Below are 25,727 nucleotides of genomic sequence, written 5' to 3' on the forward strand. Positions count from 1 at the left end.
GTAATTGCCCACAATGACGCAACTTAACAAGTGGCAATTTACTGTTACAAATATTTACATCTTTGCCACGAAGATTGATTTGATAAATTGATCATAAAGATCAATGGGGGCCGCCTCAACAACACCACCTTGAATCAAATGGGAGAAAACCTCTTGAATAAAGCTTCCTCTTGATCTTCACCAAACACCTCATTAGATGACTCTTCCAATGATTTACCCTTGGGTTCTGGCACTAAGAAGGTGAATAGCATGCCAACAAAGTTGATCACACATAGAACAAAGAGAGAATTCCTCTTGCCAATACCTTTTGGAAAATTTGATGGCCTTCTTGCAGGGTCCTTCTCTTGGGAAGCATATAAAAAACCGAATGCTCCAACTATACTCCCAGCCCTACCTGCAGCGGCCGATATACCATGGCAAGTTGACCTCAACCTAGTCGGAAATATCTCAGCAGGGATCATAAAAGTGGTTGCATTAGGCCCAAAGTTGGCGCAGAACGAAGAAGGTAAATCCATATAAGACTAATAAACGAATTGGAAAACAATCCCTCATACGCATAGGCTATAATGAACATGAATGTTGTCATCTTTAGGAATCCTACAAATTGGATGATTCTTCGCCCTAATACATCTATCAGAGCGACAGTGAACCAATATCCAGGGACAAAACCACATAGGGCGATTAAGGTTTGAGCTCGAGCACCTTGTAGACCTCTCTGATAGCACTCATCTCGCTTGCTCTAGGGATCCATTCGGCGTAAATTAATGTCTTTTTGCAGAATATTTTGGGTGCTAGAGAAAGCAATATTTAGTGGGAGCCAGGTACTAGTTGTCCCAAGCAAGCGCAAGCCATATAATCGTACAAACTCCTTCGAGAATAACCCAAATTGTTTCTTTTTACCATTCACAAGAATTGCTGATATCTCCTCCTTGACATCAAGGTTACCATGTAAAGCCTTTGACATGTCTTCTGCTGCTTGCTTGGGGTTATGAGCTACCAAGGTAGTGTACCTTTCGAAAAAATTTAGTTTAGCTTATTAATTTAAAATAAATAAATAAATAAAATTCAATAAAAGCTGCTAGGATGTTAAGTGTTACAAATTATAATGATGGAAGGGAGATGTTGATAGAAATATTCAGCTTATAAATTTGAGATTTACTTTAAATATAAATGTTGTGAGTAAGAAAAAATGCGGACAAAATAAGATAGGTAGATTTTTTAGCTTATTAATTTAGTTTAGTTGGTTAGCTTATTTATTTAAAAAGATATTTCAATTAAAACTGCTAGGATAATTTTGAGTGTTACAAATTACAATGGTGGAATGGAGATGTTGATGAAATATTTAGTTTATAAATTTGAAATTTACTTGAAATGAAAATGTTGAGAGTAAGGAAAAAGACGGACAAAATAAGAGAGGTAGTTTTTTTTTTTTTTTTTTTTTTTTTTCGGTTAGATGAAGGGGGCTCATTTGAGGGGGGAAGATAAGGGAAATCCCTTGAATGAATCTCATGAGGAACGATCCCTAGACCTCAGGGATACGAGGTGAGAGTGATGCCACTACTAAAAATAAGAGAGGTAGTGGAGGACGTTTTCCCAAACTAAGCCATATTTGCAAAGTATTTACCAAAATGGTTGCATGGCAAAACTATTTAACAAACTAAGCTTCAGGGATAAAACGTTGTCTCGGATAGCGTTTTATACCCTGATTTTTGCTTCTTTTTTTTTTTAAAAAAATAAGGTATAAAAGATAGCGTTTTTACCTGTTGACTTTTTTTTTAATTTCATAATTTGTGATTTTTAAAAAATAAAAAATAAATAAAAAAACACATAAAACGCTGGCTGAGGCAGCGTTTGTTTCTTTAAAATAAAACGCTGCCCGAGACAGCGTTTTATGTGGAAATTTTTTTCGCACATAAAATGCTGTCTGAGGCAACGTTTATTTGTTGAACATAATACGCTGCTTAGGACAGCGTTTTATGTGTAATTTTTTTTGCATATAAAACGCTGTCCGAGACAGCGTTTTATCTGCTGGCTGCAACACACAACAACCAGCAGTCTCCTCACATCTTCAGCCTCCAACAATCATTCAGCCACCACCCTCCACCACTTATCCAGCCACCACCCTCCACCATCCCCACCACCAACCCCAACCTCAACCACCATCCCCACCGCCATTCACGAACCCTGACAACCTCCCCACCATCGACCACCACCAACCACTACCACTAACCACCACCACCACTAACCACCACCACCACCAACCACCGCTTTTGCCCACCCTTAGCCACTTCAAACCACCCCCAACAACACTATAACCACCGTGAACCACCACATTAACCACGACCAGCCATCGCTTCTACCCCATTTCTCATTATGGAGCTCAAATATCTTGTGTTTGATATATATTGACCTAGAAAGATCTATTTTGACTGACATAAGTCCTATTTGGATAAATAAGGAAATTAAACTTCAAACCACACACAGATTCATGTAAAAAAATTTATTATATTAATAATGGTGTTATATACAACATTCTAGAAAATCCGGCTACAACAAATAAATCAGCTAATACTATCTCGACTCATTTATTCGGGGTAACTGTTCGGTATCCTGTCTATCGGCCCTCCGTCTGACATTACGCCGACTGTAATGAGTAATGGTGGTGAATGGGTCTCGGCGCGGTGGGGGAGTCTGCTGGCTGGACGATGGGCCCTTCTGGGTGGGGGTGGGCGCAGAACTGTGGATGATGTAATCCTCTGCGTCTTTGGGTGACATAGGATCACCTCCACAGCTACTCTGGCCGAGCTCGAATTGTGAATGGACGGAGTGGCCATCATGGCCGTCCCGCTGGTGGACGAGATAGTCGTGACCATATCTGTGTAAGGTAGCCACGCCCATATCTCGCACCCGCTCGACCTGGGCTCTGGTGGGTCCGTCTGCAAGGGTGATTGACAGTGTATCAACCATCGCCACCATATCCGCCGCCTGCAGTAATCATCGATTAGTCAGTTGTATGATATAGAAATTAAAAAACTGATGAAAATAAGTAGAATAAAAGAAACTCACATATCCGTTAATGACGTCATATGCTGGCTTGTAATGTGTGGAAGGTGGTGGGTAGCTGGGGTTGATGAAACGCCGTGTAATCCACCTGTACCAGACCATGTACGGATCGTGAGGATCCATAACGCCTTGCATCGGATCACCTTCAACGACAAATCCAACCGTCGCTGCCATAGGTCAACGTAAACCCTATGCTCCACTGACCAGTCTGTCTCCCCCTTTCCCCGACGGTCAATGCCGTGCAGGCGGATACTAGTGTCACACTGCCAGGGGACGGGCTGGCGTAGTGACAGGATCTAGTCGTATCACCTAATCAAAAGAATTACCTAAGTCCTCTAACTAAAGTAAATAGGGAAGTCGGGTCGAATCCACAAGGAAACAATTTTCTTTTACTCTAATCAAAAATTATAATCTAAATTATTGAGTAACAAATTTGTATTGTGTGAATTATACTAATAATTAAACTAAGCAAATTAAACAAAGGAATAATCAATAATAATAAAAAGCTCTAGGGTATAGTTTCACCAATAAATAATACTCCAGGGTAAAACATACGATCAATTATCAATGCATAAATTAACCAGATTATAAAGGGTTGTCGCTACGTATTATAATCACATAATTAATCTACTGGTATTAAATCTCATCTCTCGAATCTCGACCTAACCATTAATAGATTAACATGCCTATTGAAACTAAGCCTAAATATCAATTCTCATCTCTCGAATCTCAAATCAATATTGCAAAACTCATACAATTAAACCTGCGCAAATCTAATTGCATAGTATTAAATCAATCAATAGGAAATTAATCAATCATAAATAATTAACAATAATAAATTACCCCTTCGTATTATTCATGGATCCCCACAACCCTAGAAGTAAAACTACTCACGCATAATTAAATCTAAATTAACCAAAGCAATTAAATTAAGCATAAGAATTAACAAGAACAAGAAATTAAAGAAAATAATGATAAAAGAACTTAAAGAAAACACTAATGTAATCAACCTAAAAGAAGTCAACTAATATTCTTGCATGAAGACGAAATTGACGAAAAACAAACGAAATAATTAAGCTGCCTAGAAGAAAACAAAAACAAAACTAATGAAAAAAAGCTACAGGGAAAAGAAAACTCAAAACTATTGCCCCCCTCTACGTACTACTACTATTCCCCTATATATCCACAAGTTCACCGCCTCACAATAATCAAGTGGGCCTAACAACAAAGCCCATCCACTATGATGAAGCAAAGCATTAATCATCAGCTATTAAGAAGCGTGAACAACCTCGCCCGATCAGGCCTTGCATCGCCCGATCGGGCCCGGCCAGTTGGGAAGCGAACTGACTTCTCTTGTAGGAAATGGGCTTTGGCCATGGACCTTGTTAACTTAAGCCCAAATTCTCAATTAGCTTGGTCTGTATTTCTTGTAGAAACGTTGGACCCCTTTCACTTAATTGAGCCCTTAATCACCGAACCAATTTCCTTTAACTCGATCTTGGGCAAATAAATATACGATCATAAAATACGGTCAAACTCCAATATTTTTGTAGTGGCTCAATAAGCTCGAAAATTATCATAATTCTGCAAATTGCTACAAAATAATACCAACTCTACAAAAACACTAGAAAACATATATTAGTAATAAAAATAGCTCCGTAGAGCTCAAATAAGCACCAATATGACAGTGGGACGGGAAATAAATATATATATAAAATAGACTTATCACGTAGTCCAAACTGTCGCATGACTCGGTCGGGGAGGTGACTCTCCACAACCTCGAAACAGATGACGGGGGTCTTGGCACGCCACTCTGCCTGATGATCCAGCAGATGTGCATGCATGACATCAACCAACTCAGCTACATACGAATCCCATGTCACTTGCAAAAACACATCAAAAGTAATACCGTAAATAGGTTAGTGCACTGACAAGAATCATATTAAATTATTGTATAAAAATTCCTTATAAGTTACCACCTGATCCTCCCTGAATCGGTCTAGGGCGTCTCGGTAGTACGGAAAACCCCTCGCCGCATGCGCCTGTGTCAGTCTGGGGACCACCCACCTAATACCGAAAAATGTTTCAATTTGTCAACTAGCATAATAAAACCATATGAAGTCTAAAGTAATGACAACTGTAACAAACCTGCACCCGTACGCCTCATCAGGTGTAGGGAGCAGTGGAGCATCGTACGCTTGGTACTGGTCGTCCCGGTCCTGCTCCCCCCGACGATGTCTAGCTGGCCTACCTGGTCTGCCTACATGGATATGCTCCCAAGCCTAGAACTACAACACAAATACAAAACTAGGTTTAGTATAAACTAGGTAAGTGGCTTTCGAAATAAGTTGTTGGTAATTAGGTGAGTTACCTGAAGCACAATCAAGGGACCTCCGATCTCGTTAGCACCGCGGTAGGATGCTCTACACAACTGACGATACAACGACACCAAACATGCACTACCCCAGCTGTAGCCACGGATATGATCCTAGTCGTGGTCTAATAGCTGTAGGTAAATGAGCTGTAGATGGCTACCGCTCTTGTTGCCGAACAAGGAGCCCGAGATGAGAAAGAACAATACGCTCGAGCGTATCTCTGAACCGTGGCGTCATCAGCGCCCGGAGGCAAATCACGATTCGGCCCCCCAATACTGATCAACTTCATAGTTCTCGTTTACCTGACTGAACCAAGGTACGGGAGTTCTAACCAGGGGCTCGCCAACTTCCATGTGTGCAGGTTCACCATCCATGTTCTGAAGTCCATCGTCCTCCTCTCCGCTCTCGGCCTCATTATTTGTATACACATTGTTTCGGGGTTTTCTGATGTCCTGCGGGAGAGTTACAATTCCGAGACTAGAACCGGACGCCTGTACCTGCAAAACAACGGAGACTCCTGGTGGTGGGAGCTCCGCCTCCAACGGTCAAGTTAGTACTTGATTAAGGAGTAATTAATGCGGAAATTAAAGTGATTGGGTCTCTCTAGGTGAGAGTGTTTAATGTGAGCTTTTAGTGTAATCTGCTTTGTTAGCGTGATCAGCCTATTTTCTCTGTGTAATCTCTGTAATTAATGTGTAATCCTTCCTTAATGAGGATTAAGGGAGGTATTTATAACCTTGGGAAACGTGCCAATCCTAGGTTTAGGTTAACCTAGGGCTGATTGGGCTTCCCTCGGAAGTTGGGCCTGGGTGGCCGGTTTCTCCATTAGGCATGGAGTATGCCACGTGTCATGACATAATAGGTCCAAGGTGGACGAATAAGTGCGTGCCACGTGGCAAGTCCTGACAGTCCCAACTGGGGGACACTTGGCAGGACCTGATTGGCCCACGTGGTGCATTCCGATTGGTGGGAGCAAAATCCCTTAATCATTTTTTCCTCACAGGTGGCACGTGACTGGTCACGTGTTACCTGTGACAGGTGTCGAATTGTAACATGCGACGACCTGCTACAGGTGTAACTCGGCGAAGGACCGAGAGATTCTCCCGCCCAAATTTTGAATTCTGGAAGTGACCCTTCGCCTTCTCACTTCGCCTATATAAAGGAGTGTTGGCTTCAGTCATTTTCACACTTGAGAACTTTGTGAGAGAACATTCGGACCCCTGAACTTGCTCTGACATTTTAGACTTTTCTGCCTACCGCCTGCTCTAACAAGCCGACTGCAAAGGATTTTCAGAACTTCATCAATCGTCACTCGTTCAGGTAACTGTCGGTTCTCTTATTCTTAATTTTCTTTTTATTTTATTCTTTTTTTTTGAAATGGCACCACGGAAGCACACGACACGACCTAGGTTAGTGATCAGCCGGTCAACGGGGACGGCTGAATCTAGGACTAGGATTGCCGCCTGCCCTTTTCCGGACCCATCTTTGCCCTTTATACAAAGTCCGACTGTATCTGTGTCTATGAAGAGCATGATGGCCAGAACAAAAAAGACTGCCCGGATCTCGAATTCAGACGGCTCCTCCCGCAGGGTGCCGATTAGTGAAACATCTGACCAGGCGCCAGATGTGGAAGTGAAACAAAGCGGCTTGAAAGCCGGCTGCTCTGAGGGAGGAATCAAAGTGACCCCTTCCCTTTTCTCAGTTGACAATTCTTCATTCTCTCCTGCTCCCTTTAAAGGAGAGGAGGCGGGCCCCTCCGGGAGAGGGGAGGACTCATCCTCTTTGGACTCGTCAGAGGACGATTCCGGGTCTAGCTCTTCTGGCCATGCTTCTCTGGACACAGAAGAGAAAAACAGTCGCCTGCAAGAGGTGAGGCTTTCTCACACAGTTGAGAAGGGGGATAATTGGGCGGAGCCATCCGCCTCTTACCGAGAGCAAAATACCCCCTACTACTGCACGGTACCCCGGGGCCGGATCACGGCCATACAAGAGAAAGTGGAGAGCTTTATCGCAAACCACACAATGGGCCTCGGCTTTTTAGTGTTTGTGCCGGATCCAGAAGACACAGTCGTCTGGCCGGCTGGTACCAGTTATGATAGCGCCTGCTTTGGCTGCTACGAGGCGGCCATCAAGGCTGGGCTGCGCTTCCCACTACATTCGGCTGTTCAGCGGATCTTGGATGGGTATGAGTTGGGGTTATGGCAGTTAGCCCCGAACTCCTGGGTCAACGTACTCGGCTATGTGGCCGGGTGCGAACTGCACGGGGTGGAGCCGAGCTTCGAGGCTTTCGCCCACATGAACTATCTCAGCCGGACCCCTAAGGCAGGCGGTACCGGCTGGTATCAATTGACGAGCCACAGGGGCTACCTCATGACGAGAGGTAAAGCAAACAAATGGAAGGACTGGCGGTGCACCTTCTTCATCATTGAGAGTTCAGACACGGAGCTGAACAAGCGCCTCAACAGGTGGAACAGGAATCCGCCCCTTCTTGTAGGCGGCCGCAGCATGCCGCTTGTTCCCCCCAAGGCTAAGAAAGAGATCCTAGATAAAGGACTCTTTAAAGTAGAGTCGAGGGTCGACTCTACTTCGGGGTACGAGAGCAAGTACCCCTGCACTGCGTCCCGAGCTTCAAATGGCTCTACGACGAGTACTTTTTGGCCGCCTGTGGCCTCAGCAGTCGGTCCTCAAGAGGTAGTCAACCTGTCGAATACTCTGCTGTTCCGTGCATTTTTGTTATAACTTTTATTAACTTTGCTGTTTGTTTTTGCAGCGGACGCCATGAGCAAAATTACCGCCTCCAAGACTGCGGCGGCCATGTTGCGGGCCTCCATCATGCACCAAGCTTCAACCGACTCCCCCAAGAAGGGGGCACCCTTGGTGGGCTTCGAACCTTTCACCCTCTTTTTGGAGTTGTGTTTATGCATATACTGACTTTTTTCTTCTTTTTTAGACGGGCGCTCCAAGAGCTTCTTCTTCCCAACAGCCGGACCCCAAGGCCCGGAGGACGACTGTTGCGAGCTCTCCTGGTTCTGCCAGGAAACATGTGGCGGCTGAGAAACAGCCGACCACTTCTTCTAAAACTCCAGCTGGGCCGCCTAGAAGTATGAAGTTGTCCTTGTAAATTTTAGACTTGCTCCCTTTTTTACTAGGCCTAATCCGTTTGTTTATGCTTGATGCAGCCGACCCTCAAGAGCCTGACTTGGTCGAGGTGGCCAAGTCTATGATCAAGGCCGTTCCTCCAGCTGAAAGGGAGGCGGTCAGGGGTGTCGGCACCCTTGACCTAGACGGGATTGCAGGGGTCCTTGCTGAGGTATACTTAGCATATTTTTTAGTATTTGAATTCCTGGACGCCTGTTTTCTTTTTTGTTTGGAAACTGACGCCTGTTCCTTTTTACTTAGGCCCTGCTCCGAGTGAACGGCCTTCGCAAGCCGCTTGACCGGAAGAACAAAGAGGTAAAGGCTGCAAAAGCCATGGCCGCCTCTAACTGTGATAAGGCAATGTTTCAAATTGCCCAAAATGAAGTTCTGACCATTGATATTCTTTTTTATCAGGCGCAGGCTACCGCCGCTATCCGGGCTGAGTTAGAGGCGGCCCAGAAGAGGAATGGCGAGCTGGAGGCGACCATCACCAATCTCAAGGCCGAGCTGAAACCTCTTCGCCTAAAGATGTACTCATGCGAAGCCTTGGAGAAATCCTTGGCCAACGTAAAGGAACGCCTGGTGACCCAGGAGAAGAGTCTTACTAAGGAGCTCTCGGAAAAGGCCGAGCAAGAGAAGAAAGAGCTGGTCCGGGAGATGATGAAAGACTCTGCTCAAATCCAGCGCATGACTTGGGGCCGCCTCTTCCCAAATGCCGACTTTGCCTCTTGGGAAAAAACGTACCGCCAGTGTTCTAACACATATAATCAGGAGATCCTGGCGGCTGCTGAGGAAGAGGCGTTGGAGGAGGCGTTGGAGGAGGAGTCGGTAGTGGCGCTTATGCCGCTTGGGGGTAATGCATCAAAAAAGAATGCAGCTGAAGCCGAGTCCAGCAAGAAGAGTGCTGACCAGGCGGCAGCTACTAATATTGAAGATCTGCCCCCTTCTTAAGCTTTATGTATTCTTTTCACGGCCTGCGTGCCGTTTGTTTTGTATTTACCCGGCCAGGGGGCCGGGGCTCTGAATATTTTGCCGGTCTTCAATGACCGGCTTCTTTTTAATGAATTTTTTGTTTTGCTTCGAATTTGTCTAAGTATTGAATATTCTGATATCCAATTGTTCACTATACCGACTGTTTTACATGGCCGATAGTTGCAGACAGGTACGGATAGTTAGTCACGCCGCCTATGCCCCTGTATGACTGGTTGTCGGTTTCCAGGATAGACGATCAGTCGGCCTTTTATTCAATCGGTATTCGAACCATTTTAAAGACTGGATCCCCTTTAGGCAGGCGGTCCTGTCATTTGTAAAATTAACCAAGTAGGAGAGTGGTCTGACCAAGTAAACATGATTGTTACCTAGTTGCCAAGGAACTGAGTAGTAGAGGTATCAATCGGTGGGTACCGGTTGTTCCCCTTTATTCGCCAATGTTTGTTGGCTTTTAACTCATAAGTTGTTAACCTAGCTGGAGTAGTGGTTGAGAGCCTCTGTTTGCTAAAAACAGGCGGACGACTCATACCTTTTAGGCTCCATACTAAGTTTGAGTGGGTGACCATAAGTTAACATAGGAGTTACTTAGTCTCCGTCACACTCTAGATTGAGCAGTAGAGGTACCAGGCTAGTTGGCTAGTAACCCGAGTGGTGACCTAGTAGGAATAGGGGTTTGAGTGCCCCTGTTTGCCAAAAAACAGGCGGTCTACTCAAACCTTTTAGGTTCCATACCAAGTTTGAGGGAGTGACTATGAGTTAACGTTGGTGTTACTCAGTCTCCGTCACTCTTGCTTGAGAAGTAAAGGTACCAGGCGGCGGAGGCCGGCTAGACCCCTTGATTCGCCAATGTTTGTTGGCTATTAACTCAAGAGGTACCCCTTGCATTTATCCCAAGTAATACAGGCGCTCATCTGACTCAGATGTCAACTGCTACCACTGGTTTGGTTAGTGATAGAGTTATCCTTGTCTCAAAAACGGCTACGTGGTTGCCCTTGGGGGCAGTCGTATAGATGCCGTGTAATTAGTTTATAGAGCAATGTTCCACCCAAAAGGGAGCTGCTCTCTACAACGAATTTCATCCGGAGGGATGCCGCCGGACGCCTGCTATGATGTTGGGACAGGTCGTATTAGTTTTGAAGATTTGATCAGTTGGCTTGGTGCCTGGTCTGATCATTCGGCATGTGGCCTTGGTTAGTTCTTGGTGAACGTAGGTGCTAAGTAAAAGGAGGGTAGCCGCCTGTTAGGCACAGGGTCGACCAGGCCCTAATCTTTTTTAGCTAAGTATAAGGGGGGTGACTGTGTGTTTGGAACCAGTCGGCCCTCTTCTATGGAGAGTAGCCGACTATATGTCCAGACGACATGCCCTTATGGTGAGAAATACTCGATGGAGAGTAGCCGACTGTAAAGGTACAGACGGCATGCCCCTCTGAAGATAGAGTAAATACTCAATGGAGAGTAGCCGACTGTAAAGGTACAGACGGCATGCCCCTCTTAAGTAAGAATAAAAACTATGGAGAGTAGCCGACTGTTTGTTAGTAGGCGTGCCCCTCTTAGTACAAAATTGAATATTAAGTGCAAACTTTTATTAAGTAGCTCTTGATTATTTACATCATTTAAAAGAAATATTTCTTAAGATTATCTACATTCCAAGTTCGAGGCAACGGTCGTCCGTCTGGTGTTTCCAGCCGGTAGGTACCGTCCCTGACCTCTTCACAGATTCGGTAGGGTCCTTCCCAGTTGGGAGTTAGTTTGCCAGACTCATTAGCCCTACCAACTGCTTCCATTTTTCTAAGTACAAAGTCCCCCACTTTGAGTGGACGCCTGTGTACTTTTTTGTTGTATGATCTAGTCATTCTCAGGCGGTAAATTTCATGGCGCAAGACAGCATTGCCCCTCCTTTCAGGAAGTGAATCTAATGCCAGGCGCATGGCTTCCCAGTTTGCCTCTTCGTCATATAGCATTACTCGAAGAGTCGGCTCGTAGTGTTCTATTAGAAGAACAGCTTCCGCACCATAAGTTAGGAGGAATGGAGTTTCTCCAGTCGTCCCTTTTTCAGTCGTCCTAATGGCCCAGAGAACATGTGGTAATTCATCCGCCCATAGGCCGCCTGCTCGTTCAATCTTTTTCTTGAGACCGTCTGAGATGATTTTATTAAAGGCTTCTACCTGGCCGTTTGCTTGTGGGCGGCCGACAGATGCAAAGTAGTGTGCAATTCCTTGGTCACCCAACCAGCTTTTGAGAACAGGCGTCTCAAATTGGGGACCATTATCAAAGACCATAGACATGGGAACCCCGAACCGAGTGATGACATTTTTCCAAATGAATGAAATTACATCCTTCGTCTTGATTCCCTTTACAGCCTCCGCCTCTACCCATTTAGTGAAGTAGTCGACGGCAACAAGTATGTACCTCCTTCCGCCTGTAGCAGACGTATATGGACCCAGAATGTCCATGCCCTACTTAGTAAACGGTAGTGGGCTATGAATGGTAGTGAGGTCAGTAGCCGGACGGTGAATTAGCTTGCCAAACCTTTGGCACTTGTCACATTTTTTCACCATCTCCATTGCATCTGCTTCTAAAGTAGGCCAAAAGTAGCCCTGCCGCCTTGCCCGTTGAGCAAGCGTCATACCGCCTATATGAGAAGCACAGTAACCAGAGTGAAGATCGTCTAGTATCTCTCGTCCCTTCTCTGGAGTAACACACTTTAAGAAGGGTTGAAGGTACCCCCTTTTGTGAAGTTCTCCCTTTATTATTTCAAAACAGGTTGCTCGTTTTTTCAGTGCTGCCGCCTGTTGATGATCATCCGGCAGGGTACCGTTTGTCAGATATGCCCTGATTGGATCCATCCAGGTTGAGCTTCTGTCTAGGATTCCAATAGGGTCTTCCTCGATGCTTCTCTTCTCCATTACTTCCCAAAAAACAGTTCGAGGAGTATCAGAGGAGGCGGATGATGCTAATTTTGCCAGTGCATCCGCCTGGTTGTTTTCTGATCTCGGCACCTGGATCAGATGGAAATCCTCAAGGGAGCCGACTGCTTGTCGGACCGCCTGTAAATACTTGATCATGGCCGGATGGGTTGCTTCATATTCGCCATTGTACTAACCCACTATCAATTGTGAATCGGAACAGGCGTCTATTTTTCTTGCCCCTGCCGCCTTGCACATGCGGATTCCGGCTAGTAAAGCTTCATATTCTGCCTCATTGTTTGAGGCCTGAAAACTGAAGCGTAGAGCATACTCGTACCTGTCGCCCTCCGGCGACTGACATATGACGCCTGCTCCACAACCATTTGAAGTAGATCTTCCGTCCACATATACCTTCCAGACTTGGTCTGGAACTTGAGAGTCAGGGGGACGAGTCATCTCAACAATAAAGTCAGCAAAGGCTTGCCCCTTCACTGCTTTTCTAGGCTCGAAAGTAACTTCGAGGCTCTGAATTTCTATGGTCCATTTGATCATTCGGCCTGACGACTCCATGATGGTCAGTGGCCGCTTGATAGGTTGGTCTGTATACACAACGACTGCATGTGCCAAAAAGTAGGGCTTCAATTTTTTAACAGCCATGAAGAGTGCAAGACCAAATTTTTCCACTAAGGGATACCTTAACTCGGCATTTTTCAGTACGTGACTGACAAAGTAGACCGGGAGCTGACAGTCGTCTCTTTCAGCAAGGAGAACAGCGCTTAACGCATGATCAGAGACGGCCAGGTACATGTAGAGTACTTCTTTGGGCAAAGGGCTGACCAGCCTTGGCAAGGAATGCAAGTGAACTTTCAATTTCTGGAAGGCGGCCTCAGCATCCGACCCCCATTCAAACCTTGCCTTTTTCTTAATTGCCTGGAAAAAGTATAGGCATTTGTCGCCTGATCGACTTAGAAATCTTCCCAAGGCCGCCAGACAACCTGTTAACTTCTAAACCTCTCGGATGGTACGAGGCGACTGCATGTCAATGACCGCCTGCACCTTCTCAGGGTTTGCCTCTATTCCTCTCTGATTGATAAGGAATCCGAGAAATTTCCCTGACTCAACTCCAAAGACACATTTCTTGGGATTGAGCATGACATGGTGCCGCCTGAGTGTGGCGAAAGTTTCTCGGAGGTCCGACAGATGATCTTTCTGAAGTTTAGTCTTGACAATCATATCATCAATGTATGCCTCAACGTTTCTCCCAATTTGATCAAAGAACACAGTGTTTATCATTCGCTGGAAGGTAGCCGGGGCATTCTTAAGACCAAACGGCATGACCGTGTAACAGTATAATCCCTGATCAGTGACGAAAGCCGTCTTTTCCTGATCTTTCTTCCATAAAGGAATTTGATGGAAACCAGAGTAGGCGTCCATAAAGCTCATCAAAGCATGGCCGGCTGTTGAGTCGACCAGGTTATCAATTTTAGGCAGAGGGTAGTTGTCTTTGGGGCACGCCTTGTTTAAGTCTGTGTAGTCTACACACATTCGCCAGGTGCCATTCGGCTTTTTAACAAGCACCACATTTGCAACCCAGTCTGGGAAGTAACATTGCCGAATGAACCCTGCATCAAGTAATTTTTTAACTTCGGCGGCTGCCGCCTGACTTCTTTCTTCGCCATGGTTCCGCTTCTTCTGCCGTACCGGCTTCTTTTTCGGATCCACGGCCAGTTTATGTACCGCCAGATCAGGACTAATGCCTGGCATTTCATGGACTTCGAATGCAAAGATGTCCTTGTATTCTTTCAATAGTTTGTGAAAGTCGTCACCAAGGTCTCTCAGAGCAGTCGTTCCAACTTTGACTGTTCGCTCAGGACGTGAGTCGTCTAAGATCAAGTCCGTATGCTCACCAGCCGGCTGAGGGCGGAATTCATCCGAACGCTCCTCTGCCAATGATTGCTATTTTTTGTCTTTTCTTGTAGCCCCTGTCTGGGATGCCTTTCTCTTCTTGCCGCCTGCTCTTTGAACAGGCGCACTCTCCTTGACTTTGTCAAGGTCTGTTTTTCCACCAGTCGACCCAGTGGCCATAACAGTGGGCTTGACATCCGAGAGATAGCACTCTCGGGCCATCCTCTGATCTCCCCTTAGGGAGCCGACTGTTCCATTATCCCTCTCAAACTTGAGCAACATAAGAGATGGGATTATAACAGCCTTGGAATTATTCAGGGTTGGTCGTCCCAGAATCATGTTGTAGGCCGAGAGTTCTTCTACTACCAGGAACCGGACTACCATGTGTCGTCCTTCCCCTTTTTCGCCCAGACGGATGGGTAAATCCACTCATCCCACTGGGTGGACGACTCCTCCTCCAAACCCTACTAAAGGGTGGGAGGCCGGATGTATGCAATCAGTCTGATATTTTAGTTTCGACAGACATTTGCTACTAATGAGATCTGAGGAGCTTCCGGTATCTATGAGGATTCGGCCAACTCTCTGGTTGGCCACTTTACATTCAATAACAATAGGGTCGTCATGCGGCCCTCTTACCCCTCCTAGATCTTCTTCAGTGATGACAATCTCAGGAAATGAATATTTGGACGGTCGTTCTTGGTGAACAGAATTTACATCTAACCGCCTGATATTGTCTTTGTTGCCCCTAATAGTGGGGTCGCCTCCTAAGAAGCCGCCTGCAATGGTGTAGACGACTGCATCATCTGTATCGGAGCTGTCGGCCTGCTGATTCTTTTTGGCCGACTGCTTTTTTTAGGAAGTGTTCCCCGTAGATTTCTTGACATAAGTGTCAAGATCACCTTGCTCAGCCAGGCGGTCCAGATACCGCATGAGACTGATGCAGTCATTGGTGTGATGACAACATCATCATGATAAGCACAGAATTTTTCTTGGTTCCGGTTGTTTGCAGAACCCTTCATGGGGACCGGCTTTTCAATTGAGATCCGTCCCTTGATTTCTTTTAGGATAAACTGGTTATCCTTGTTAAACGCATACTTTGGGGAGTATGGTATGAATTCTTTTTTCTTTTTCTAGGCCGGCTGTCTAGAGGAATCAGCCGCCCAGACCTCTTTTCTTTTCTCGTCTTTGTTGGACGACTGCTTCTGTCGTCCTTCTCTTTTTTCGGACCTTTTACCATCCTACTGTTTTACCGTACAAAGATCAGTCGCCTGTATATAGGCTTCTGCTTCAATCAAGGCCTCTTGAAGAGTCGCCACCCTCTTTCGGACCAAATCAAATTTGAAGGTCGACCCGTCCTTGAGACCTCTGAAAAAGTCAGTATAGGCTACCTCATCCGGTAACCCTTGAATCTGTATTCTCATCAGGTTAAAACGCCTGATGTAAGAAATAAGCCCCTCCTTCTCGCCCTGCTGAATTGTTCCTAAATCAAGGGTCGTCTTCTTTGCAGGGATGTTCATGGCGAAGTTGGAGGTGAATAAGTAAGAAAGCGTCCTGAAGCTATTTACACAACCAGTCGGCAGGTTGCCGAACCATTGTTGTGCGATTCCTTTGAGAGTCGCTGGGAAACACTTGCACCAGGTGGGATCATCCAACCCGTGAAGGTACATCAGGTTGGTGAAGGCCATAAGATGGTCTTCTGGGTTAGTAGTGCCGTCATAGGCGCCTACTAATACATTTTTCACTTTGGCCGGCTGAGCGGCTTCAGTAATTTCCTTGGAGAAGGCCGACGGCTGTTCACCAAGTCTAAGCAACCGTAGCTGCCATTCCATAGGTTGGACGTTTTTTGCTGCACGTCCACCAAACGGAGGTGGCTGCAAAAAATACTGTTGTTGCGGCACAAACGGTAAGGTTGGTACCGCCTGGTCGCTATGAAAGCCAGACTGACGGGAGGTGCCGCCTGACTGACTCTCATGATACGACTGCGTATGCCTCATTGAGGTATTTCGCAGACTGTCTTGGAAGTTTGAAGTAGAGGCCGACTCTGACAATCGGTCACTCTTCTTCTGCTCTAGCAGTAGCCGAGCGTCTGTGTATGATTTCCTCGACCCGTCCGCCTGAATATGACGAACAGGTTTCCTATTTCCTGGAGTAGGAAAACGGTATTTTGTGAAATCAAGGGCAGTCGGCTCCCGCTTCTTAGATTTAGGATGAGGAGTCGCCTCTCGCCCTTGAACTGGCTTCCTCTTCAGTGAAGTGGAAGGTTTCTTAGCCGACTGCTCCTTATCCAGAGCAGGCGGCTTCTTGTTGATCAACTCTTGAATTTCTCCCTTGAAGTCCCTCATGAAGGTCATGAGTTCGTTCCTTGTGATGGGAGCAGAACCATCAGTCGGCTGCTGCCGAACAGGCGGTGCGCCTGCTGGCTCGCTTCCTGTTTGAAGATGTTCCCGTTCTCTCCTTTCGGTATGACGGGTACGTCGGGCCCTTAGGGTCCCGTCTGAAGCTGTGTGAGCGTCAACTTCAAATTCACTCTCAGTATCGTGATCCGACTGAACTTGAGGGTCGTCTAGGGGACGCCTCTCTTCAGGAGTTGGTACAGACTTGGATGCCATCTCAGAAGTACAATCCCTACAGACGGCGCCAAATGTTTTGGGGTTTTCTGATGTCCTGCGGGAGAGTTACAATTCCGAGACTGGAACCGGACGCCTGTACCTGCAAAACAACGGAGACTCCTGGTGGTGGGAGCTCCGCCTCCAACGGTCAAGTTAGTACTTGATTAAGGAGTAATTAATGCGGAAATTAAAGTGATTGGGTCTCTCTAGGTGAGAGTGTTTAATGTGAGCTTTTAGTGTAATCTGCTTTGTTAGCGTGATCAGCCTATTTTCTCTGTGTAATCTCTGTAATTAATGTGTAATCCTTCCTTAATGAGGATTAAGGGAGGTATTTATAACCTTGGGAAACGTGCCAATCCTAGGTTTAGGTTAACCTAGGGCTGATTGGGCTTCCCTCGGAAGTTGGGCCTGGGTGGCCGGTTTCTCCATTAGGCATGGAGTATGCCACGTGTCATGACATAATAGGTCCAAGGTGGACGAATAAGCACGTGCCACGTGGCAAGTCCTGACAGTTCCAACTGGGGGACACTTGGCAGGACCTGATTGGCCCACGTGGTGCATTCCGATTGGTGGGAGCAAAATCCCTTAATCACACATCATACACAGACAATTCGTTATTCGCAATAGTTTCAAGATGATTTGGCACAAGTTGAGACGGCGATGCTTGAACATCATCTTGCATAGGCAAATAACTATGCAATTGCATCAGTGAAGGTGTGACTTGATGTCGAAGGCCCAGGTTGGCCGATCATTGCCACATATGCCCCCCATGTACAGGTGAAGCTATATGAGAACTAAACGGCATGTGAAATTGATCGTCGTGCAACATTCGAATGAAAGATCCCATCCCATATTCAGTTGATGGAATGTCGTGTGAGGGCACTTGGAAGGGCTCTGTGTTGTAACCGGAAATATATGTAGATTATTGTTCTGCCCGAGTACTTTGTTAGGTACATATAGGCACCATTTCTACATATATCTCAGTGGGAACACCCTTCATTGCAAGAATTCTCCTCAAAGATTTCAAATGTTTATTCGTAGAAACAGGTAACACTTGAACCCCAGTGCCAGTCTCAAACCTCATTTTAATGTTTAGTTCAACATTCCTTGGGTTTGAACCTATACTACTATGAACCTCGTTCACCAAATCATTGAAAGTCATGTTCGGTTCAAGTGTTAGTGGTTCCATATTTCCTCCACTATACTCGACATGGGGTCCATTGAACAGAATTTCACCTCCCCACCGGCATAACAAAACTACATTTTGTGCAGCCATATTCTATATAACAACCAAAACACATTACATTTAAAGGCACTAAATCATCCCTAAATTGCCATAATCAAACAACAATGTAGACATACTTTTCAATTTATAACAACTTAGTATCACTAAATCACCATTAATAAACAATAATGTAGGTTATCACAATCACTCAAAAACTAACAATTATCAACCATTATCAACAATTACCAACACTAACAATTCAACATTATCCAAACTATTATCAACATTAACAATTCAACAACTACCAACACTAACAATTCAACAATTACAAACACTAACAAATCAACATTACCAACACTAACAATTCAACATTACCAACCCTAACAATTCAACATTATCAACACAAACAATTAAACATTATCAAGATTTTAACCACAATTCCATATAAACCCTAGAATTTTAAAAATCAAAGAGAGATTGAGTACATACCAAATTCGAGTTGAAGTGAGGCTAAGTTTTCAGGGCTTCCGGCGACCGGTTGTTGGAGTGAGACGGCGGTGGAGGTGGCGGCTTGAACGGAGAAGAAGAAGGGTCTTGGAGAGAGAGAGATTAAGTGAGGGTGCGCAAGTGTGGGAATGCAGGGAGAAGGAAACAGCTGTTGTAAAATAAGGAGGAAGCTCGCTGTTAAAAAAATAAAAAAAGAAACTCGCAAGAAACGCTGCCTGAGGCAGCGTTTCATGTTGAACATTAAACGCTGCCTTAGGGTCTTTGTTTTTTTTTTTAATTTTTTTTTTCAAAACTATCAATTACGAAATTTATTTTTATAAAATAAAGTCAACAGGTAAAACGCTGTCCCAGACAACGTTTTACACATTGAATTTTTTTTTAAAAAAAAAACCAGGGTATAAAACGCTGTCCGAGACAGCGTTTTATCCCTGAAGCTTAGTTTGGTAAATAGTTTTGCCACGCAACCATTTTGAGAAATAGTTTGCAAATAGAGCTTAGTTTGGGAAAACGTCCGGTAGTGGAATTGTGTAACTACTATGAGGGTGAGAAGGATTTGTCAATAGTACATGGAATAAAATAAAAGCTGAGTTTGGTTAAAAAAAAAAAAAAAAAAACCAAGTTGAACTTCTAGATAATCAACCAGGTATGTTGAACTTTTGGGAAAATGGGAGTATTAGACAACCAATCCAGAAATAATCTAGCAGGTTTCAAAAAAAAAAAAAGTGTTTTCTTTGTTTCCTCAATATTGGAATGTTTATTGTTCAGACAATGATACAGATTATGAATGCTTTGTGTGTTTTGTAATAAAGAAAATTGACTAGAATATTTAGTGTAAATGTGTAATTACCTAGCTGTCTCTGGCATCTGCATGCAAAAGTAGTAGCTTTAACCAGCAGGAAGAGCTGCAAACATTAATATAATCCGCCAAATGTAGTCACATTCAGGAGTTAGTGATCTAATTGGATTCTCTTTAAAGGAAGGAGGATTGAATTTACTCTCGAATGCTGCAGACACAATAAGAGATACAACACCACACAATGATCCCAAACCCTTGCATTGCAAACACAGCTGCGATGAAGTCCCACGAGTCTTTTTGTTAGCACACTCAGACATTATAACAGCTGAGAGTGGGCAGTTACCTCCAATACTAAACCCAAGCCATAAGCGAAAGAAGCATAGAGTTGTAATGACACTCTTTTTAGTATGACCAAAGGAGAGACCGAAAGCTAAGGAAAAGGAAGCCATCATGGCCAAGGTAAGACCATACACCTTTTCTTCCAATCTTATCACCTAACCAGCCGAAGAAGAGTTGGCCAGTGAGGGTGCCGCACAAGGCCACACTAGTGATCGCAAAAGACACGTTCATGGGTAAGTTGCCGGGGTACTTAGGGTTCAACTCAGTGTAGTAGAGACGGCCTAAAATTTTGGACACCACAGAAAAAGAGAAAAGACCATATGCATCAGTAAAGAAACCTATACCAACAACGGTGAAGACCTTGAAGTGATACCATTGTGTCTTTGCCACATCAAGCACATCAAGCATTTCCAATGTTTTTCCTTTCGCCATTAATTAGTAACTGAGTTCTATTTTCTATAGGAAGAAATGAAAAAGTTCAATACTGAACTTGATTTTTCTTTGTTAAGCTAAGTCACGAGTATTTAGCAGTAAAGTTTTAAGCATTATCTCAATAACACCATATTTTCGTTTGGTTTTTTTGGGGTACCATTTCTGCATTTCATCATCACAATAAATGAAAATACTTGATAACTAGAAGAAAAAAAAAAAACTGCATTCTCTGTTTCTTTTTAGTTGCATCACTTTCCTAAAACAGAAGTTTCAAATTAGTTGCATCACTTTCTTTTTTAATCAATAAACTCTTTCTATCTCTCTACTATCACATGGGTCAATTTTATTTTTTTTCCTCTCTATCCATTAATCTCCAAAAATTGCATAAAAGTCCGCGATTTGCAAAGTTACGCAACTAAAAATGGAGGAAGTATATGAAATGGGAATATATTATCATCTAATTAAAGTAATTAAACCTTTAGAAGAAAATGCAAGTGAAAGGTGAGATTATTGCAGAATAATCAAAAATTAATAATCAAATATTTAAATTAAATCGGACAAAGTTAAGAGTAAAGTGTATTTTTCAAATAAAAATAAATTTTAGATAGGTACCAAAAGTCAAATTTTTTCTTTAAAAATATGTGAAGAAAATAAAAGAGGAAGGGGAACAAGTTCCCATGTTTGAATAAGGGGTTTGTTACATATTTCTTTCATTTTAAGAGTAATTAAGATTACCCTGTAAAATTCGATAGATTTGAAGGAAAAATGAAGCATCACCTTCCTGCTCCCTTTCTTTTTCCCTAGCCTTCCAATTCCTCCTCTTAAATTCCTCTTTCTTTCTCTTATTCTATCTTGTTATTCAAACTGAAAGAGACAATTGAAGACACTCATTATATCTCTATGAAAATTGTAAAAATTAAAATAGAATCTACGAGGAGAATAAAAATATTAATCTTATTTGCCTGAAAAAGAAAAATAAAAATAAAAGCTAAATTAAATAACTAACCTGATAATGAAGAAGATTGGAAATAAGGCCTTCGAGAAGTTCGTTATACTTTGAGTAGGTCTATGATTGAGATCATGAAGACAGTAGGATATGGTCAATGATGCTAAGTGTTTGGGTCCAATTCACTCCAATTGGGCCGGTAAAAAAAAGATTCAATTACAAAGCCTAAAGAAGGTTCAACTCTCCTAAAAGCATGCCAAGTCAGTCAAAGGCCCGGTCAACATGGCAAGCCCATTTGACTTCAAGGCCCAAGTTATCTATTTGAGCAAGGTATAAAAGCCTTGATAACCCTCTCTTTACATTCATTCATTTCAAGCCTCAAGCATTAACTCTCTTGCATAGCTTTCTCTCTCTAAACACTTATTGACTTCAGCATCGGAGGGGCCTTCTTCGACACAACCCCCGAGGCCAGTTTACGTGGGTTTGCTGTGCAAGAAACCCTTGTCCCAGTCATCACTTGTGCCGAGTCCAGTCTTCAGCCCACAAGAAAGGTCTAGACGAAGGACCCATTGTTTTCAACCGAAACAATTAGGCGCCGTCTGTGGGGATAAACATTCAAAAACAAGTCAAAAATCCACCATCTTAGCAACATGACTAAGAGAGGAAAGAGTGCCAAGAGCACCAAAAAGAATGGCCCTTCTTCCTTGAAGAAAGGCCCAATTCCATCTTGACCCTCGAAGAAGGGACCACCTTCTTCATCATCTTCCGAGGCTACCTCATTGGGATATGCTGCCTCGGACAGGTCACCTCACAACACGGGTCAGCCGTCCAACTCCTGGCGGCCGAGCCGGTTAAATTCTAGGAGTCCAACTCCTAGCCGCTATTCCCAGTCTCGTCCAATGAGGACACCCCAAGCGGGTCTCTCTACAGAGGAAATGGCAAGAGCCCTCGCTACCTTCATGGACTTCATGAAGACGCAAGCGAACCAATATCTCCCACCTCCTGCTCCCTTGGTGCACGCTGACACCATAAGAACAACCAAGACACCTAAGGAGGAGAATAGGGCAAGAGGAAGGAGAGCGAGTTCCATCTTTTAAGGAGCTCGAATATTGGGATGAGGATACTTGGAGAGCTAAACGGGAAAGAAAAATAATCCCAAAGTTCTTCGGTGATTCTGAGCCCCAAAGTATCAAAAGCAGCAACAACGCATCCACGCGACAAAAGTCTGCCCGCCGAAACGTTCACGAATATATCGGCCCTAGGGTGAGGAGCGTGCACAGTCGCCTCACCTACCCCGAAAGGACTGCACCTTACCCTGCACCGTCCCACCCGAAGACGAAAACCACTTCTACCTCTCTAAAAGGGGGGGTGAGGTCCCAACGACTGGGAACAAGGGGAAGGCAGTGATGGTTCCCTCTAGTTCCCCATTCCAGAGCTGGATTCTAGAAGTGCATGTGCCTTCGGTGAAAATCCCAGCACACATCACATATGATGGTACTTCGGATCCGAAGGACCATATTGCCTCCTACGAGGAGCACATGTACCTAAACCCCAGGTCCGAAGCGACCTAGTGCAAATACTTCCCAACCACTCTTAAAGGTGTTGCACAAGCATGGATCACCAAGGGAGTAAAGGAAGACTCAATAACTAGTTGGAAAGACCTCTCCAACAAGTTCAAGAGCAAGTTTTCTTCGGCAAACCGCCGAGAGAAAATAACCGTAGAGCTCATGAGCCTACATCAAGGGGAGGACGAAAGCCTCCGAGACTATCTGACTTGCTTTAGCAACGAGTCGTCCAGAATTACAAGTTTGAACCAAGGGCTAGCCATTTTCGCGTTGCGGAACGGGCTATGGCCTGGGAAGTTCCTTGACTTCATGGTCATGCACACCCCGCAGATCTTGGAGGAAGCCCTTGACGCTTCGGATAAGTACATCCGAGCCGAGTAATGGAACAAAACTGGGACTAGTAAGGTAAAAGGACAACAGTCCAAAGGCTAGGGCCAAAGGAAAAGGAAGGCGAAAGCCTCAGAACCATCCTCGGCAACTGAACCGAAAAAGGAAAAACCCCATTCGTAGGGAAATACGAATCCTACACTTTTGCTCTTTCGCGTGCTAAAATTTAAAGCATAACGAAGAACGAAGAGAAGTGGAAGAAGCCAAGGCCACTTTCATCGTGGCATCAAAATAAAAATAAAGACCGATGGTGTGAGTTCCTTGAGTCTCCTAGACATCACACTGAGAACTGTATCCAGCTGAGAGATCAGATCGAGAATATGATCCGAAAGGGCTATCTGAAAAAATATCTCGCGGATCGTCGCAAAGAGAAAAAAGCCGAGCAAGACTCTCGGCTGCAACTAGACTTCAACCGGAAGAAAGACAAGCCGCATGACAAAGAGAATATTGACATCCTTGTAATTTCCAGGGGGACGAGCTTCTACAACGCTCGAAAACGCCACTTGAGGTCCATCAAGTCAATCATGCCTCCATCCGAGGTCCACATCCTTAGGTGCCGAACAAGACGTTCACAGCCAAAGACTGCCGGGGGGTAGCATACCCCCATGATGACCCGCTGGTAATCATCACGAGGATAGCGAACCACAATGTTTGGCGAACCCTCGTCAACGGTGGTAATGGGGCAAACATCCTATTTCTGGATGCTTACGATAAGCTGAAGCTGCAGACCAAGGACCTAAGTCCGGTACCCTACCCGGTATCTGGATTTTTGGTCATGGACGTTCCATCTGTCTACAATGCGATAATGGGGAGACCCATGATCCATCATATTCAAGGAGTGGTCTCCACGTACCATCAGATGATGATTTATGTCTCAGACGAAGGCCACTCGAAAGAATTCAAGGGAGTCAACACGCTGCCCGCGAATGTAACTACCTCAAGCCATCAAAGCTCGTCGTGACGACAAGGATGATGAGGAGAAAGAAAAAGAGAGAGACCAATGCACCAAGAAGTAGAAAGGCTTAAGTGCTTCGACCCAAGGGACCCTTGCCCAAGAAAAATCTAAGGGGAAAGGAAAGGTTGGCTCCTCATCCGAACCAAAGGATTTGGAAAGCCAGTCGAAGTATGGGACGCCTTCTGACATCGACAGCAGGCTAGATTAAGAAGAGTTCGGTTCAAAATAATAGAGCTCGACTAGCAAACGAAGTTAATTGAGTTGACCGAAGGAGACCTTGAAAAATGTGTCAGCATCGGGCATGGACTCCATCCGAACATCCGAGTTGAACTTATCCAACTCCTTCGAGACAACAGAGATGTGTTCGCTTTCTCAGCAGTAGACATGCTTGGGATTGATCCGAACCTCATCTCCCACAAGCTGAACGTCGACCCCACCTGTCAATCGGTTAAGCAAAAGAAGCAGAATTACTCAGCTAATAAGAACCGAGACATCGCAGCCGAAGTCAAAAAAACTTCTAGATGCAAGTTTCATCAAACCCTGTCAATATCCGGAATGGCTGGCCAATGTGGTGATGGTTCAAAAGGCAAATGGCTTGTCCGAACTCTTCACAATGTGCGTTCACTTCACGGACCTAAATAGGGCTTATGCGAAGGACTTATATCCCTTGCTGAGGATCGATCAGCTAGTCGACTCGACAAGTGGCCATGATCTGCTTAGTTTCATGGACGCATTCTCGGGGTATCATCAGATCTTCATACACCCCGACGACCGAGCAAAACTGGCATTCGTTACGAACGCCAGGGTGTACAACAAAAAAATGATGCCCTTCGGATTAAAAAATGCCAGGGCAATATATCAAAGGCTAGTTGATCAGGTCTTCGCTGAGCAGAAATGGAAGTTTATACTGACGATTCCATCGTCAAAAGCAAAGAAGATAAGGACCATGTTGCGGACCTGGCCGAAACCTCCGCCACCTTCAAAAAGCACCAAATGAAGCTGAACCCGAAGAAGTGTGTCTTCGGCGTGAATTCAGGCAAGTTCCTGGGCTTCATGGTCAGCAAGAGGGGGATTGATGCCAATCTTTCCAAAGTACAAGCAGCGCTCGATCTTCCCAAGCCAAAAACAAAGAGGGATGTTCAGCGCCTCACCGGGAGAATGGTAGCCCTGTCCAGGTTCATCTCTAGAGCTTCGGACAAGGGGCTACCCTTCTTCAAAGCGCTAAAACTCCCAAAAATAAAGGAGTTCATCTGGGAAGATGAGCAAAAAGAAGCCTTCAAGCAGCTCCGTGAGCACCTGGCTCAATTCCCAACGTTACCACGCCCAACCGAAGGAGAAACCTTATACTTATACGTGACACTTAGCTCCGCCACTATAAGCGCGGTTCTGCTGAAGGAGGAAGACAAAGTCCAGAAGCCGACCCACTTCGTCAGCCACACTCTAACGGATGCCGAGACCCACTACCCCTTACTCGAAAAAGTTGCATATGCAGTAGTGGTAGCCGCTCGGAAGCTGAGGCCCTATTTTGATTGTCATCAAAAAGTGGTCTTAACTGATCAACCACTGGAAAAAGTCCTAGGCAAAGTGGA

General features: G+C 44.8%; 1 pseudogene; it reads right to left on the minus strand.

Moving 5' to 3' along the window:
- Positions 1-134: 134 nt before the first annotated feature.
- Positions 135-20,285, minus strand: LOC110734828 (annotated as a pseudogene).
- Positions 20,286-25,727: the final 5,442 nt, after the last annotated feature.

The sequence above is a fragment of the Chenopodium quinoa genome, unplaced genomic scaffold, assembly GCF_001683475.1.
Source record: "Chenopodium quinoa cultivar QQ74 unplaced genomic scaffold, ASM168347v1, whole genome shotgun sequence".
NCBI lineage: Eukaryota > Viridiplantae > Streptophyta > Magnoliopsida > Caryophyllales > Amaranthaceae > Chenopodium > Chenopodium quinoa.